The sequence below is a fragment of the Elephas maximus genome, chromosome X (assembly GCF_024166365.1).
Source record: "Elephas maximus indicus isolate mEleMax1 chromosome X, mEleMax1 primary haplotype, whole genome shotgun sequence".
In the NCBI taxonomy this organism is placed as follows: Eukaryota; Metazoa; Chordata; class Mammalia; order Proboscidea; family Elephantidae; genus Elephas; species Elephas maximus.
The window spans coordinates 157,900,504-157,913,775 of NC_064846.1; the positions used below are offsets into that span (position 1 = coordinate 157,900,504).

At 37.0% G+C, this 13,272-nt stretch overlaps 1 protein-coding gene across 7 annotated transcripts in view; it reads right to left on the reverse strand.

Moving 5' to 3' along the window:
- The window catches only part of CNKSR2 (connector enhancer of kinase suppressor of Ras 2), a 276,951-nt gene that overhangs the window by 74,096 nt on the left and 189,583 nt on the right, over positions 1-13,272 (reverse strand). The window lies entirely within an intron of this gene.

Consider the following 13,272-nt stretch of genomic DNA (forward strand, 5'->3'; position numbering starts at 1 on the left):
GAGTCGGAAGTGACTTAAGAGCAACTAACAACAACCCAAAACCAAAAAATCAAACCCGTTGTCATGGAGTTGATCCCGAGTCAATCATAGTGACCCTGTAGGACAGAGCAGAACTGCCCCACAGGGTTTCCAAGGAGCAGCTGGTGCATTCGAACTGCTGACCTTTTAGTTAGCAGCTGAACTCTTAACCATTGTGCCACTGAGGACTTAATATGTGCTAGGCACAGTATTAGGCACTTTTTATATGTTATTAATCTTACTGCTTACAGTAAATCTGTAAAGTGGTTACACACAGATAGTGGCAAAAACTCAAACACAGTTCTATTGACCCCAAAACTTGCACTCCTAACCACTACATACAATACTGTCTCCCAAGTGAGTATTCCGTAGTCACAGTAATCACGTGAGAGAAAAGAAAAAATGCTTCTGCCATGAAGGCATTCATGAAAATTATGAAAACCTTCCATGACATGTGATGTAAGTAAATTGCAATGTGGAAAGGATTCTACAAAACAGAAAGATATCAATAAGGATAACACTTTTATATTAACGGAGATAATTCAAATCAATAACTTTTTTTGAATCTCTGATTTTCAGGCTTTTGTTGACTTTATTTCAATTAGCAAGTTATACTGCTCTGTGAGTTAAAAAAAATTGCAGTTTTTTGGGGGGCAACAATTAATCATAATCTCTTCAATAGAGGAAGCTCATGTTAGCAACTCAATTTCGCAAATGAGATGGAAATTAAGGTACAGAAGGGTTATAAGGCTCAGCAAAGGTAGACAAGGATGGGACTGCAATCACATTTAATTCCAAACTATTAACAGTGTTAATTGAACTCAGTGCAATTTAAAAACCCCATCAATACTGATGAGGAAATCAGTGATCCAAATAAGGCAAGTCTGCCTCCCCACTAATTCTTTGCACAGGAGAAATCTCCTAGAGCTGATTCATTGTATTATGCAATTTTTCACCTGATACACTGCTGATTATTATGCAATGCCTTAAAATTACTTGGTTCACTTTTCTCAAGATGTGGTTTTTAACGACCACATTAATTTCTTCAAAGGCAGAAACTGCTTTGCTCACCAATTTATACTCAGCTCCTACTCAGTACTTGGCATACAATTATCTATTGAAAGCATGAATCAAGTAGTTACTGACCACATACACGTGTGGGCTGTTGACTCAATAGTTTTATTCTGAAAAGAATCTAAAATAAAAATGGCTTAATTAGTTACCATTTTTTTAGGTTTGTTACTCTAATATAGTGGACATACTTTCTCATCATGCAATTCTTGCCGTATCAGTGTAATTAGTCCTCAGAATGCTAGCTTTTATCTAAATTATCTTTATGACTAAGAGCATGTTTAAATCAAGCTCTTATTCTGGGATATTTGCTCTTATATAATAGAGAGACAAGTTCTCCAAGACAACTACCTCAAATGTTTCCACATCTGCTAACTTCACTGGCGTTTTCTTGATCCAGAGATCATTATTATTATTTTTAAAAAGAAATATTTTTCAAAGAGTGGATAAAAATAAGTTTAAGAATTTTATGTCACTATATGTAATTCATTTTCTAATAAAATAATTGAGAGATATGAATCCTACTCCTCTTCCATACTGAACCTACCTATATGACATGATTTTAAGACTAAAAAAGAAAAATCGGTTTTACCTAACAGAAGGGGAAAAAAGGACTTGATAGGAAGATTTTTAGAAAACTTCTGTGGTTGCAGCAGGAATCAAACCATCGTTATGCTGTCAATTTAGATGGTCTTTTCCACAGTTCTCTCTGCAGTGTTGTGCTCATCTTGTAAATGAGAAAACTGCATAAGAGAAAGAAAGCAATTTATGCAAGCTCAGACATGAAAAATTAGATTTCTGGAGGGCCTTATGTTTGCTGCCACTTCTCCAGTGCTGGCTGCCTCAAATGCACCTAGATTAGGTTTTGGTTGTTCTCGGCTCACTGGTGAGGGTATTTTGGTAGTAGAGTTGAAGGAAAGATGCTAATAATATTTGAGTGCCACCATAGTGCCAGACACTGTACCTCTCGGATACTTTACATACATTACCACCATGGGGAGCCAGTGCTTTCGCCCAATTAGAAAAAAAAAAAAAATATATATATATATATACGGAGAATACAAAGGGATAGAAAAAGCACAATATCCTCAAAACTATTTTTTATAGCAAGTAAAGAAGTTTTTTTTTTTTAAAGAAGTGGATTTCACATGAATCTTTCTTGTAACAACCTTTGATAAAAACTGAGGACATGATGTCAAAATGCAACAAAATGAAAGAAACTGAACAACTGGCTAAGATAACATGGTCTAGGCATATGGGCCTTCTGGTGCTCTACCTCAGACTACGTAAAGAACTTAAAAAAATTTTTTTTTTAAGAATTGTCTGATGTGTTTTAGGAAGTAGAAATTCTCCTTGGGTAAATTAGATATGTTATCCAAATTATTATTCATATTAGTCAAGCTCTTGATTGAAGACAGATAAAAGACCATTTGAAGCTATATTTTACAATATATGCTTTGGAAAATTAAATTAGTAGAGGTGGGCTATAGTCTTGAGTTCACTGCAGATTTATGATAAATTAGAATTTTTTACTTTAGCACTGATCCTTACATTTTACTGGCACCAGAGAAAATTTCCAAGCAGGTTTTACCAGGTAGGCACCTACAGTGGCCACAGAGAAGGAGACCTCAGTGTGGACGTTTCCTACCGTGTCAACTTAGCTAAGGTGGAACTACATATCTCATAATTCTCCCTTCCCTGTATGGTTCCACAAGGTAAAGTTGTGTGAATTCTGGAGGACACAAGTAAAGCAGCAACCATTATTCTCTGAAAGTCAGCGTAGGGTGTCAGGCACTGCACCTGCACGGTTCATAAACATGGCCACTTTTCTGCTGGCTCACTTTGCTGGTGTGGCTACAACTCCTCCAGCTCCCACCAGATGATCTTTTTCAGCTTTTCTGAGTCCTAGACCAGGAGCCTAGGAATCTTCATGATGAAGGGTACCAGCTTCTCTGTTGAAGTTGGAAGCAGGGTTCCAGTTTGTGCTCAGGGGTTCTAGTTCGCCTTGATTGCTCCCACTTGTGTTCAGCTTTTCCTCCTGACTGCTGGCTCTGCTGAGGCACCTTCACTAGCTTCTCAATTGATTAAGGTCCAGTCCTTTATTCCATATCACTTAGATGTTCCGCTTGCCTGACTGAACCCTAACTGATACACTCATTAATGCCTAAGTGGAATGTATTTTGTAGTCCTAGAAGGCTTCCTGATTTGCTCATCAAAAGATAAATTTCCTTCCATGCAGATAAATTAATTTTTTTTCTATATGAATAGTTACTATGTGCCTAGCACAGTGGAATGAACTTTATATACTTGTATGATTTATCTCCAAAATAACTGGATGAAAAAAATAATTGGATGAGGTAGGTATTATTATCCTCTTTTTACCGATGAGAAACTGAGGTTCAGAAATGTATCTAATTTCATACAGCTGACTTTAAGCTCATATTCTGTAACTACAACATTATTCATGGTCATCTGAATGACAGAAAACACAATTCCTTTATTTAATGTTGAGCCTTTTTTTCCTGGAGACAGATACAAGAACCATTGTCTCTTTGAAGCCACTCCAGATTTATGATAACAAAAGAAACCATGAGAAGATGGCTTATTCTCTTGTTTCCTAGGCAAGGAAGTTTACATACAGTTAATCTCAAATCAGTTGCATATAAAAAAAAATTGGGGTTGAAACACTGCTTTTTCATACTATTCCAGGCTGTTTTGGATTCAAGTCCATTAGGATACAGTTCCTGGCTTACCCTGATATTTGTAGAGATATTAAGATATTAAGAAACAGATTTAGCAATATCATTTAGAACTGAGACTCTAAGTTGAGCTCATGGACTCTGGCCCACTGCCAGGTGCTGTCAACAGTCAAAAGCCAATGAAAGGTTTGTGAAGGCTGGCAAACAGTTTAACATTGTTCTTGGACAATTTAGCTTCAAGAAACTAGAATGTAACAGTAGTTAATAGTTGTGCCTTAAACCCCACTTCATTCCCAAATATGACCAGAGTCAAGATATCTAGATGCATAGTTTGTTAAGAGATAACTTTGGATAAGATTTGGGTATATATGGCAAATCATTAGGTTTATGCCTGCGATATGCAGCTGACACAACCTTACTTGCTGAAAGTGAAGAGGACTTGAAGCACTTACTGATGAAGGTAAAAGACCTTCAGTATGGGTCCATACAGCTGTCAGTATGGATTCCACCTCAACGTAAAGAAAACAAAAATCTTCACAACTGGACCAATAAACAACATCACGATAAATGGAGAAAAGATTGAAGTTGTCAAGGATTTCATTTTACTTGGATCCACAATCAATGCCCATGGAAGCAGTAGTCAAGAAATCAAATGACGTATTACATTGAGCAAATCTGCCGCAAAAAAAATGTTAAAAAGCAAATATGTCAGTTTGAAGACTAAGGTGTGCGTGACCCAAGCCATGGTGTTTTCAATTGCCTCATATGCATGTGAAAGCTGGACAATGAATAAGGAAGTCCAAAAAATAATTGATGCCTTTGAATTATGGTGATGGTGAAGAATATTAACTATACCACGGACTGCCAGAAGACTAAACAAATCTGTCTTGGGAGAAGTACAACCAGAGTGCTCCTTAGAAGCAAGGAGGGGGAGACTTCGTTTCACATACTTTGGGCATGTTATCAGGAGGGACCAGTCCCTGGAGAAGGACATCATGTTTGGAAAAGTAGAGGGTCAGCAAAAAAGAGGAAGACCCTCAATGAGATGGACTAACACAGTGGTGCAACAACAGGCTCAAACAGCAAAGATTGTGAGGATGGCGCAGGACAAGGCAGTGTTTCCTTTTGTCGTACATAGGGTCACTATGAGTCAGAACTGACTCGATGGCACCTAACAACAATAACAACAAATCCATCAATAGGTGATACATTTTAGGAGTTGGGTGAAGAAAATAATTTGGTATAGGTTACGGCCCTTCAATCAGAATAGGCTTTAAAGAGTTCTAGTGGTGAGATAATTTTACCCAGAGTTTTGTTAAACTTGAGATGCTCAATTAAATGAGTTATGGTGATAAGGTAATGTGGGCAGGGTGATTAGGGAGCAAAAAAGGACTATAGCCTACAAAATTTGAGAAGTTTTCTGAGACCATAGAGCTAGAGGACATAGGTCTACAACATGAAAGAGGATGGTACGTCTTTATTCTCTTGGACCAAACTACTAAAGGCAGGTAGGTCCCCAAATAGTTCACAATTATTGACCTTACTAACCAAGCCAATCGTTCCTCATTAGAATTTATATTTTATTTATATTTTTTCCTAAAGCCAAAAAGGAATTTGTAATAAGATTTAAAGGTAATAAATTTAAACTTAATAGAGCCACTGGTGGTTTTGAACAGCCGACCTTTCGGTTAGCTGTCGGCTGCTTTAACCACTGTGCCACCAGGGATCCCTAATAAGATTTAAAGTCAATAAATTTAAACTTAATAAATTCCTAATTCAATTCTTCAGTGTCCTGTTTTGCATGATGCCTCGCTAATTAAGCCAGATTTTGTGTTTTGTTTCCTGGCAGTCATTATCTAACTAGGAACTAGGAGAATGAGACCAAACATTTGTTCAAACATGAAACCAAAAGGACTGGCTTCAGTTTACCAATAATCTGTATCATACAGTGTGGGCTGAAATCTCTCTCAAAAGTGAGGGTGTATTAACGAATCTTTTTTTGTTTGTTTAATACTCAATTTATTCAACTTAAAAACTCATGAAACAAAAATTTCTGAACATTTAAACAATATTTCCACAATTAATAAAATGTATAAATTTAGTTAATCTCTTAAGAATTCTATTGTCTCTTAAGTCTTATACACCAAATCTTTTAGACTTCCAACACTTTTAAAGCATCACAGAACATAATAATAAAAGCAAAACGAGCTATTCCTACATGCAATCAATACAGAAGTATTGGTGCCCTGAGCTTTTTTTTTTTTTTTCATTATTTCTATGTTTTCAGAAGTCTTTTAGTGGTTAATTTTTTTAATCGGGATAACAACAACAACAACAATTCTTTGCTGTTGAGCAGATTCCAACTCATAGCAACCCTATAGGACAAAGTAGAACTGCCCCATAGGGTTTCCAAGGCTGTAATCTTTACAGAAGAAGACTGCCAGATCTTTCTAGAGGGTTCAAACTGCCGAGCTTTTGGTTAGCAGCCGAGAACTTAATCACTGCACCACCAGGGCTCTTTCGCAGGGATAAACAAACAAACAAAAAACCCCAAACCCATTGTTGTCAAGTCAATTCCAACTCAGCAACCCTATAGGACAGAGTAGAACTGCCCTGTAGGGTTTCCAAGGAGCACCTGGCGGATTCGAACTGCCGACCTTTTGGTTAGCAGCCACCAGGGCTCCTTAACGAGAATAAAAACCAAACCAAAAAAACGGGGATAGGACTGTTCAAATTATTTACTTTGTTTTGGTAGTTTGTACTTTTTCAGGAATTCGTTCATTTTATCTAAACTGTCAGACTTAAGAGCATAGAGTTGCTTATAGTATTTCTTTATATTTTTTAATGTCTGTGGGGTTTGTAGTGATAGACCCTCTTTCATTCCTAAGACTGATAAATTGAGTCTTCAAACTGTTTTTCTTTGTCAGTCTTGCTAGAGGTTTATACATTTGTCTGATTTTTCAAAAAAACAGGCTTTGGTTAGATTCATTTTCTCTATTGTTTTTCTGTTTTCAATTTCATTGATTTCTGCTCTTACCTTTATTAATTCTTTCCCTCTGCTTTTTGTTGTTGTTCTTTTTCTGATCTCTTCAGGTGGGAGTTTAAATTATTGATTTGAGACTTTTCTTCTTTTCTGATATAAGGATTTAGTATTATAAATGTTCCTTTAAGCATATGTGCGTATCATTTTCATTAAGTTCAATTTCCCTTGAGACTTCTTTTATCCATGGATTATTTAGAAATGTGTTAATTTTCAAGCTGTTGGAGATTTGTTTGTTATCTTTTTGTTACTGATTTCTAGTTGATTCCATTACAATCAGAGAACTTACTTTGTATTTCAGGGTTTTTTTTCTTTTTATTGTTAAGGTTTGTTTTATGACTCAAGATATGGCCTATATTGATGAATGTCCCATGCATGCTTGAAAAGAATTTGTGTTCTGCTGTTGGTGGGTGCCAATTAGATACCACTGGTGGACAGTATCATCCAATACTTCTATATCCTTGATGACTTTTTGTCTAGTGGTTCTTTCAATTACTGAGAGAGGAGTGTTGAAGTCCCCAAATATAGTTGTAGATTGTCAATTTCTCCTTTTAGCTCTGCTGGGTTTTGCTTCATGTATTTTTTGTTTGTTGCATAAACATTTAAGATTGTCATGTTTTCTTAATGAGCTGACCCTTTTCACACCTGTTGTGGTAGAGGGGCATGGCTGTTTTCATGGTTTTCACCTTAACAACAGGCAGGTATTATTAAAAGTTTCTGTTCTTTTGGGCCATCCTTTTTCTGGTCCTTTGGCTAAAGAGACCAGGCTTTTCTTGGAACTACATTTTTGTCTGTGCCCATTGACATTTCCAGTTTTTGCAGGCTTCTCCAAGCACCTAGGCCAAGTTACATAGGAGGCCAGGTTATTCCTCAGGTCTGGAGTCCCTAGTCTGTCTACCTTTTTTTTCTTCTCCACCTTTCAGAGCCTTTTGATAGGTGACTTACGTATTTTGTCCAGGGTTTTGGGTTGTGATTAGCAGGAAGAGCAGAATGGAATGTGTGTACTCCATCTTGTCCAGAACTGAAAGATTGTTTTAGTGAATCTTTCAACCCCCAAAGACTATTTATATTTATATTCATAACCCCCTAGTCTAGCCAGTTCAATTATAAATATACCAGTGGTATATTGTGGTGATTGAGAAAATGGGTTGGCACAATGACAATTGATTTGTTACAAAAAATCTTAAGTATGAAAGCAAAAGGAATTATTAATTAGTACAAATGAGTCAGGAAAAATAAGTGAATTTTCCTTCTAGACTCCTTCATGAAGTAGCATTCGATAAAACTGTTCCATATTTATAAGCAAGTAAGGACAAGACTTCTTTGTTTTTACCACATATCTATATCTAAGGCAGTGGGTCTCAAAATTTTTGATCCCTAAGGCTGGCCACAATACTCTTTGGCCCTTCTAATTCTCTGTTCCCAACAGAAAATAACTGGACGTTACCAATAGACTATCACTCTGTAAGTATTGAGGAATGGATGGTTTAAATTTTCACCACAAGTAACACATGACTTAAAGTATCATTCTTAGAAAATTGTGGGTAAGTGTGAATCACTACACACTGTAGGGTGAACCAAGAAACCGAAAACAAACTAAAATTGATAGTGATGAAGTTTAAAAATAATTTATAATTAAAAATAACAGCAACTGGAAACCACGGGTAATTTTTAAAAAGATACTGATGATGGGTCCATATAACATTCCTCTTGAAGCTGTGGGAACCCTAGCCATCTGCAGTTGTGCTTGTGCAGTAGGAGCATGGCTCTCCTCTCAGGGGCTGCAGGGACACCAGGCTTTTTGAAAGAGTACAGAATTAGAATATATTCAGTAAACTCTATGAATGCATTATTTTATGATTATTTAATTTGTAACCTCTCAGAACTCATTTAATAGGTTACCAGTATACAACATCTAGTCACAAGTGAAAAAGAAAGTCTGTGAATTGTATGTTATTTGCCCAGAATAATCCAAAGAAAGACTCGCCATTTCTGGGTCAAGTCTCAGCCATCAGGACAGATCATATCTTGAAAATCACTGCTCAAGGGAAGTGGCCCACTGGGAAACACATTTCTCAGTTCAGGCTGTTCCCATGTAGGGCTTTGCCAGTGCTACTGTGAATTTGGCACTAACACTTTAGAAATAATCAAGTCATTCACAGAAATCAGAAAATACATATAAATACCAATACAATAATATTTAGTATGGATATCTAACATGACTGCATGCACTCTGGTGACGAGCAACATCATATAACATTGTAAGGTGTCTGTCTTCTAGGCGAGTAAAGTAAAAATGGGAGGAATTGGTTATTATAAACAAGTGGGAACTCAGAGATGGCTTCCTTGCCACTTATAGGGTTGCTATGAGTCGGAATCGACTCGACGGCACTGGGTTTGGTTTTTGGTTTACTTTAAGTTACTCTGATCCTGAAACAAATCAGCTAAGTCAGTCAGCTGTTAGACAAACCAACCTTTATAACTCCAGTTAAAATTAATTATGAATGTTTATATGCTGATAATACAGCATTTTTTCCACCTTTGTGACAATAATAACTCTATCTTCTCTAATGGTAAAATCTTTAGGAGCAGCAATGGCTTTATTCAGCTAAAGATATGAAATTTGGAGTCTGGCTGCATGGACTTATATTTCTATTCTGCTACTTACTTTCTAGCTATGTGATCCTGAATAAGGTAAACTCTGTGCTTCGGTGTCTTTCAGTTCTGCAAAATAGAGATAATAATAGTACCAACCTCACAGGGTCATTTTGAGGATCCAGTGAGATAATGTATATAAGTCCTTAGTATAGGGACTAAGAACTCAGTAAATGTTAGCTATTATTATCAGAAGCAGGGCAATATTATTATTAGTCTTTGTATATCCCTTAGCACTGAGACTGGGCCTTACATGTGGTTGGCGCTATTAGAATTGTTTTTGAGGGGCAATATAGTGTGTTAAGAGCCAGGCTGCTGATGTTCAAATTCTAGCTCCACCACTTACTACTGAACTTAATCCATGTGCCTCAGTTTTGTCATCAGTAAAATAGGGGCTAATAACAGCACCTGCCTCATAGGATTATTATGAGGATCATATGAGTTCATATTTATAAAGTACATAGAACAGTGTCTGGTCCATGTTTATTTACTTGTTAAATAAATAAAAAATAAAACATCTTTTAAAAGTGCCCCATCTCTCTCCTCCCCCTCACCAAAAAAACCATCATGAATTGACCAGAATGGCTAAAAGTACTTATTATAAGTGAAACAAGAACAGAATGTTTGCAGTTCTGTCTTAAATAACTAAGACAAGGCACACAAATGTTGGAATGTTATGAAAGGAATCATCCAGATTTTTGAACACCTACTCAAAATCTGTTTTTAATAAACCAGCTAAAAGTACATTAGTCAGTTTATGAAAGTATACCTGCATGCTGCCTGGATCAAATTTTACTTGTTCTGGCAGCTCAGCATGTAGATTTAAAACAGGGCTTCAAACTGGTTCTTCCCAGTTCAATCATGGCTGAGGAAGCAACACTGGAACACACTCATGAACTGGAACCATAACCGGAAAGGGAAAAATTACAGTTTGAAGCCCTGCTGGAAACTTAATCTCCCTCTTAGAAAACAAGGGCAGCATAAGCATTGCATAGCAACCAAATCTCTTGCCCAGAGGATTCTGAGCAGAGTCAGAAACAGTGGTGCCCTGCTCAAAAATGGTAGCCGACTGCACTGCTTTGAATATGTGTCACTCTCCTCAGTCCTGGAAATAATCTAATCTCACATATCAGGTTTTTGAAAGGGCTCACTACACCTCTTCTGAGCCTCCCATTCCAGGGCTTCAACACATCATTTCTCCCATTCCAGTTATGGTTTCGCATCACCCAAATTTTTAAAATTCAGGCCTGTTCGTTTTGTTTTGTCGGCCATGACTAAACCTGTTCAAACCAGTTTGAAGTCCTTATTTAAAATAAATGATTATTTTGTTCATGAATTTAGTTTAGCAGCTTTAATGTGAGATAAAATTATCGTATGTATATTATATTAAAGGAACCCTGGTAGTGCAGTGGTTAAGCACTCAGTTGCTAACCAAAAGGCTGGTGGTTCGAACCCACCAGCTGCTCTATGGGAGAAAGATGTGGCAGTCTGCTTCCATAAAGATTTACAGCCTTGGAAACTGTAGGGGGCAGTTTTACTCTGTGTTATAGGGTCGCTATGAGTCTGAATCAACTCGACAGCAATGGGTTTTAGGTATATTATATTCAGGAAGAAGAAAATCCTAAAAGATTTAAGGATGAGATTCAGAACAATCCAATCGTTTTTCACCTAAAGGCTTTTTATCACTACATATAAATTTTATTTGCACACATACACAGCAGCAGCAGTCTGCCTTTTCTTTATGTGATCTCAGGTCCGATGAGGGCTTTGGCAACTAACAGCTTTCATATTTTCAGACAGAGACTCAGTGAGTAGGTAAAGTTACACTCTTGAAAAACACAATAACAGGCTCGGCTGATAGGCATTACTGGGATGAGATGGCAGGGAAAGAAGGAAAGGAGAAGTAGCTGGAACTGAAGCACTGAAGCTGGGGTAGGGAATGTAGGGTGGAGGCTGCAGGGGAGCTAACTCTGATGCATTGTTGGTACCTGGTGGAACACAGATGTACTGAAAATCATCCTGTTTAAAGGGGTAAGTGGAACCTGATTTGATAGGGAGCCCAGTATGGTGACTGCTACTTATTAGGTGTTTCCAATACTCTTAATTGGGGGGTGGCCAGAGACAAGCTGCACAAGATCTGTAGCAATAAACCAGCCAGATGCTAAGGGCATTTAGCTCCTGGAGCAGGGGGCCAATAAGGGCAGGGCTCCAATGAACTGTTGACGTGAAATGGAATGTTAATCAATAAAACAAAGTAAAATTTAGTCACATTAATTAGACAAACATGAGAGAAGACATTCAGACCCACATGCTCTCCCCAAGCACATGGGAAACTGAGCCTATGGTAATAAGATTCTGGCAATTTCTACTACTAATACACTCAAACTGAAAGTCTGCTTGCTTTGAGTAGGCTGGCCCAGGACATGGGGGTAGGGAGTTTTTTTTTTTTTTTTTTTACATGTTGAAGACATCAACAGAGAGGTACTAAGAGAGGCATTGAAGTTTCTGTCACATTCACTTAGTCACTCACTCATTCATTTATTCATCACATTTCTATAGAGAGCTTATAAAAAACCAAACTCGTTGCTATCAAGTCGATTTTGACTCATAGCAACCCTATAGGACAGAGCAGAACTGCCTCATAGGGTTTTCGAGGATCTGAACTGCTGACCTTTTGGTTAGCAGCTGTAGCTCTTAACCATTGTGCCACCAGGGCTCCAGACCTACTATAATGCTACAGTAATCATGATTTTGTGGTACTGGCAAAAGAATAGAGAAATCTCTAATTGAGAGCTTATAAGGTACTCTATACTAAGTGCTAAAACACAGTGCTTAACAACATGGAGAAACTCTCCCTGTCCATCATGACATGCCTGTCTCACCATGGATAGGGGAGAACGACACAAAGCAGACAATCATGTAAGTAAATAGATAATTACAAATCATAACAAATATTTTGAAGAAAAAGTAGAGTGCTAAGAGAATATAATAGGAGAAACTGATTTAGTTTGGGGAGTGGTGGTCAGGGAAAATCTCCCTGAGATTTCAGGATTGGATGGGAGTAAGCCTGGGGGGTGAAGGGATTAAGAGCATTCTTAATAGAGGGAATAATAGCATGTTGACAAGGAAAGAGGTGGCAAAGAACTGATGGATGATCAGGATAGCTAGAATATAGTGAATGGTTTCTTTTTAAATAAATATAATAAAAAATTACATAAACTGGAAGAACATATGCTGAATTAAAAAATAAAAATGTACATTTTACAATCCCAGAAACTTCTAAATATTACTATATAAACATTTCTGTTAAGAGCTAAGAGAAATGATCCTGCTATCAAATTCAACTAAATTTTCTTTACATTTGAACTCAAAAGCTTTGACTACATGGAGTTAGTCTTACAGCAGAGATAGCACCCTATAAAACTCAATATTCAATCCTCCTAGTCCTATTCCACTGCTGAAAATGGCATGTTATCCAAAGGAATAACAGGTAAGAATGAGGATTAGTGGTTCATCATAAAGATAATTGGATTATATTTTGATCTTGTGTTTTCAAGGAAAAGTTAACACAACAAGGAAAAAAATCCTTTCATTGTTTAAATAAGTGTGTATAAATAGATAAAAGTATAAAACAAGGGTTCTTGTGAAATATAAAAAGCAATCAGTTAAGAGTATGTTGTTTTGCCTCAGAGGTCCAAGCAAGTTAAATTATAACACTCTGTAGTAACAGCAATAGATCATGCTGAATATCTACTTGTGCTTTATAACAGCAGCAGCTTTGTATCTTTT